A 6,302-nucleotide genomic window follows, 5' to 3' on the forward strand; every position below is an offset into this window, starting at 1 on the left:
TTTTGAAAGCATTCTTACTTTACAGCAGTTGTTCACACCTGCCTAAAACTTTTACACAGTGCTATGTATATATACACTCACCTAAAGGATTATTAGGAACACCATACTAATACTGTGTTTGACCCCCTTTCGCCTTCAGAACTGCCTTAATTCTACGTGGCATTGATTCAACAAGGTGCTGAAAGCATTCTTTAGAAATGTTGGCCCATATTGATAGGATAGCATTTGCAGTTGATGGAGATTTGTGGGATGCACATCCAGGGCACGAAGCTCCCGTTCCACCACATCCCAAAGATGCTCTATTGGGTTGAGATCTGGTGACTGTGGGGGCCAGTTTAGTACAGTGAACTCATTGTCATGTTCAAGAAACCAATTTGAAATGATTCGACCTTTGTGACATGGTGAATTATCCTGCTGGAAGTAGCCATCAGAGGATGGGTACATGGTGGTCATAAAGGGATGGACATGGTCAGAAACAATGCTCAGGTAGGCCGTGGCATTTAAACGATGCCCAATTGGCACTAAGGGGCCTAAAGTGTGCCAAGAAAACATCCCCCACACCATTACACCACCACCACCAGCCTGCACAGTGGTAACAAGGCATGATGGATCCATGTTCTCATTCTGTTTACGCCAAATTCTGACTCTACCATCTGAATGTCTCAACAGAAATCGAGACTCATCAGACCAGGCAACATTTTTCCAGTCTTCAACTGTCCAATTTTGGTGAGCTTGTGCAAATTGTAGCCTCTTTTTCCTATTTGTAGTGGAGATGAGTGGTACCCGGTGGGGTCTTCTGCTGTTGTAGCCCATCCGCCTCAAGGTTGTACGTGTTGTGGCTTCACAAATGCTTTGCTGCATACCTCGGTTGTAACGAGTGGTTATTTCAGTCAAAGTTGCTCTTCTATCAGCTTGAATCAGTCGGCCCATTCTCCTCTGACCTCTAGCATCAACAAGGCATTTTCGCCCACAGGACTGCCGCATACTGGATGTTTTTACCTTTTCACACCATTCTTTGTAAACCCAAGAAATGGTTGTGCGTGAAAATCCCAGTAACTGAGCAGATTGTGAAATACTCAGACCGGCCCATCTGGCACCAACAACCATGCCACGATCAAAATTGCTTAAATCACCTTTCTTTCCCATTCAGACATTCAGTTTGGAGTTCAGGAGATTGTCTTGACCAGGGCCACACCCCTAAATGCATTGAAGCAACTGCCATGTGATTGGTTGGTTAGATAATTGCATTAATGAGAAATTGAACAGGTGTTCCTAATAATCCTTTAGGTGAGTGTATATGATTTGCTTTACAGGGTGTCTGTACTGGGGAACTGCAGTGCAAGTGAAAAGAAATGTCATTACCTTTATTCCATAACACTACCAATATAACAAGTGACAACTCTCACTAGAAACCATTGTGCCATGATATAATGTTTAATGTTCAATGATCAATGTTCCCTGCTGTGCAGAATTATATGGTGATATTAGCAATCACAATTGAGCATATCAGTATAGACCAAAATAAAAATAAAGAAAAACAGACTTAGCGTGTATGTAATTCTATAATGTGGGGAATGGGGGGTAGTTATTGTGGGCAGTCGTTATGGCATCTTGTCTATCTACAAGATTACTTAAATCGATGAGAAAAACAAAAAACAAAACAGTCAACATCTTTGTAAGCATTTGTCTAGCTGATTTTTTTTTTTTAAGAAGGCTCACAAGCACACTACTATATAAGGGGAAAGGTATTGATTGTTATCAGCACCACACACATTTTAAGTCTCCTGAATTGGATCTGAAATTCAGAATTTGTAATAGAGGTCAAAACCATATAAAGCCCCACAGCAATTTGCCATTGTCAGGTAGGTTACAGAAGCATTAGGGCCCACCATCCAAAAAAAGAAAGAAAGAAAGAAAGAAAAACAAACAAAGAAAGGGCAAACCCCAAAGACATAGATTTCTCTTGCAAGAGATGACATACCAGATACCTTGATTCTAAATAGCTGAATAGCATGTGGAAAGTGTGAATTAAAAAATGCACCATTACCTATGTTGGGTTTGCAACTCAAGAGCACTTTGGATTATGTTTGACTAGTTAATCCAATAACATAAAATATAAATTATACATTACTATCCATGGATAGTTATTGATATACTATCCAGTATTAGTTACATTCTGCTATCTCCTTTGACTTTTCCAGTCCACAACCTTTAAAAGAACTAGAAAAAGTGTTTTCTGTATTCAGATAATATTGGTAAAACATGTTTTACCATTATGAAGCAATACAAAATAAAATAATCTAGGGAAAGAAAGGATCCAACTGTCCTTTAATTAATAAACTCAGTAGGTCTAAAGTAGACCAAGCACTGATTAGGCCTAGAAATCAAAAGGATGCATAGAACAAAGGCATCAGGCAGGATCATACAGGCATAATACTATGGTTTAACTAATTTAAAAGCAAAACTAAAGAAAAAGGCAAATAATAACATACAAGAAGTAGGCTCCAGTGAGCCTCCAATCAAAACACATTATAATTATTATTTATTTATTGACAGACCCTATCAACCCTATGATCTAGTCAGCTCTGATTCCAAACTGGATTGTGTTAGAACTGACTCCTATGGGGAAGATCATAATTGGCTGTGTAAGCTCTATAGTGTTACCAGTAAGAGCTGCATTTGTAGCCCATGATGCTATTGCTCTGTTGCTTAGAACATAGGGTTGAGTCAAATTGCAATTGCCAGTATCAAATTACAGGGGTAGAAACTAATAAAACAGCCTGTGCCTTATACATTAAAATATGCTTTAAGTATTCAGGCATTATAAATCAATCAATCAATCAATTGATCAATCAATACAAATCAAACACAATCTAAAGTACAGGAGCTGCCAGAATTCCAAGTATTCTTTCAAAGATCTGACTCCACTTTCAAATTTATTATAGTTCTATGCAAGTTCCTTACAGATCTCCTACAGGTTAATAGATATTCAAAATTTTGGGGACTGTGGAAAGAGCAAGTGTTATTACAAGTGTTATTATATTATATTAACTGTATTTTTGTGCTTTGTTTGCACTTATGTTGTAAGTCGCCCTGGATAAGAGCATCTGCCAAGAAATAATAATAATAATAATAATAATAATAATAATAATAATAATAATAATAATAATAATAATAATAAAATAAATAGAACAATAATTCTTAAAAATAAACAAATAAATAACAAGTCAATTAAAAATAAATACATAAATAGATTAAAAATATGGATGTATGATATGGGGATGGTTTTTTTTTCTCAACAGTGAACACAAATCCGAGAGATTTAGACAATGCAGAAGACTAGAAGAGGAAAGGTCCTTTAATTTGTTCAGATCAGCTTCACTATCCTATTGAAAGATTTTACTCCCTTTTTTAACCTATTGTTTTTGTACACTGAAGGAAGAAACCAGAAAATAGATTTGTTTTTCTCCATAGCATAGACTTATATATGTGATACTTACATCAGAATGAGTTATATTTTGCAATGAAAACAGAAATTACCCACATTATACAGGACAATATATTTTAAGTTCATGTTATCTTAATGTAATTTTAATTCATACAAGATCTGTGTCCAATTCTATGTTCTCATTATGAGTATGTTGAATTCCTTCTGCTCCTTCTCCCATGTTAATTATTCTGGGAAAAACTGATTCTTCTTTTGGAAGTTAATTTCTCAGAAGACGTTATTGCTTGAATAGTTTGTAAGTACGGTACACCAAATATTCAAAATAAGTAGTTTTTATATATTTTTGAAATCATAAATAGAACAACAAAAAAGATTACATTATGCTTTGAGCTGTTATCTTTAGTAATACATACACACACATATACATATGCATACACACAAACACACTAAATACAACAAAAGATAGAGATGAATATATAGATAACTGTTAAAGCTGTTATATTAAATAGTAATGGTTGGTGTATTTTTCTATTTTTCTGCCATTTTATCTTTCTTTACTTTAATTAAAGCACTGAACATGCATTCATGTTTTAAGGGTCAGGGTCAAGGGTGTAAGGCCTATTTACAGACTGCAATCAACAGAAACAGATGAATGCATAATTTTGTGAACAAAAAGTGGCTGATGCATAAATTGAAAAACACAATGTAACACAATCAGAAGGAATGTAAAATAAACTTTTAAAATGCAATACCTTCCATGGCATTTTCCAAGATTGTTAATACATTTTCACACAAATGAATACTTTTCTTTCTAATTCCTCCTATCGGGCTATCATCCGTATATATATACATTGACATTGATATGATTGGAAAACCCTGAAGCAATGCAGGATAGAAAGTAAGCAGTAGGTCTATGCTTTTTTATACAAATCTTATCAATGCCCTGAAACTCTGATTAAGCATATTTATCAATAATAATAATAATATCTATAAGACAAGATCACTCAGAAAAACCTCCATGCTACTAGAGTATGCACTCATTTATTTGTTATTTTGTTCCACTACTTTCCTACTAAGCAATTGTTTTAACAACTTGCTCTGTTTTAGGCACTTCATGTGATGAGTGATAACCCCCTGACAGATTTCTTAATTATTTTTCTACAGATACCCATTAAGATAAGCAATGGGTGCTTTTATCAGTTGAACAATTGTTGTAGAAAACAATGCATACTGATAAAAAAACAATTGAATTGTCCTGGACTCACCAGTAATTGTAAATTAATCTCCAATCATCTATTGCAGGCACCTTGGATTTTGGGTTTCTAAAATTGGATTTAATTCTGTTGCACTTATTACTTTACACAATAGAGATGTTTTTACAGTGATTGAGGAGAGTGGGCATGTGTAATACACAGTGTTCACACACTCCAATTCCTCCTCAAAAATATTATTTTGTAAAAACAATTCTTATCATGTCATGAAATGAGATAACAGATTGTTATAGAAGAAAATACATCTCTGGGAGTCCACATCTTAAGTTCCTAGGCCTAATGGTTGGCTCCCCTCCAGGCAATATAATTATGATACAGCAACAAGAAGATCAGAAAATTCTGCTGGTTGTGGTCTTCCCTCTGGTGGGGGCCCATCGCCAGCACTCTGGGGGGGGGGGGGGGGGGGTCAAGGTGCCTAATCAGCCCCTCAGAGTTGCTATAAAAACTTTGCATAGCATGTCAATGGCACACCAGTGGAACTATGGATTATATTGTTTAGAGATCATTTTAGGGAGCACTTAATAACCAGCTTTCTGGGATATCTGGGAAAATATATTTTCTGTCAAACCAGAGTAGTAATAAATCTTTCTAAATAAATAAAGATTATGAAACCAGTGTAAAATAATCTCAAATATATTTCACAATAATAAAAATAATAAGTTAGTAATCAATAAATATGTGAATATAATTTAAAAAATCAATAATCAATGAATAGACCTCCAAATAACCCTTTTGTTACCATCTGTGATATGTTGTCCTATAATACTACAGCTCTGCATGTGCTGAGGACAGGAAGTGCAATAAGAAGTGGAAGGGTTGGCAGTGAACACTTCAGAGAACAAACTTAAGGCACAAAGGTTTTCTTTAACTTTGTGGGAAAGCTATGGGGAAACCACGCACCCCTTAGTAAATTAATTAGATGGGCATTTTGCCCATAGTAAAAAGTTGGGCTCAAAGTTTCCCAGACACAAGTGTTGCAGAAAAAGCTTGTTTTACATTGAATTTGTATTATTAAAAGCCAGATTCATAGAAGTTTGCTAGGAAGACAGAGATTGTGAAAAGATTCCTTTATCCCACTTTCTTTGTGTATATTTCAGCCTGAACACAACAGTGAAATGTTTACATTCTTTTCATCCGCACGTAGTAGGCAATATATACATCTCAAATCACCTTCTGAAAATGGCACTGCCCCGACTCTCTGTTTAAATAAAAGTCTCTGTTGATTACTGTGAAGTGTGGACACAGATCACAGACACATGCATGAGGAAAGGCTGGTATTCACACAGAGGCCTGAGGCATAGTGACATTTAGACACTTTCCAGAGTTCCAGATGGGAACCGTGTTATTTACTGGTGCTAAGGAAGGACTCCATTTACTAAATGGTAGAGGACACTGGGACGAAGATAGCAAAGCACTTCAATTTGAAATAATTTGAAAAATAAATTAGAACAACTGAAGGAGAATAATACCAATTTTTTTTGCCTTCAGATGTGTTGGGTCACATTCCAGTGACCAGTTTATTACAGGGCTTGTTCCAAAAGCCCAGTCATTCCTTTAGCAAAATCAGATCACATTTAATGCCT

Source organism: Amia ocellicauda, chromosome 23 (assembly GCF_036373705.1).
Source record: "Amia ocellicauda isolate fAmiCal2 chromosome 23, fAmiCal2.hap1, whole genome shotgun sequence".
Classification (NCBI taxonomy): Eukaryota; Metazoa; Chordata; class Actinopteri; order Amiiformes; family Amiidae; genus Amia; species Amia ocellicauda.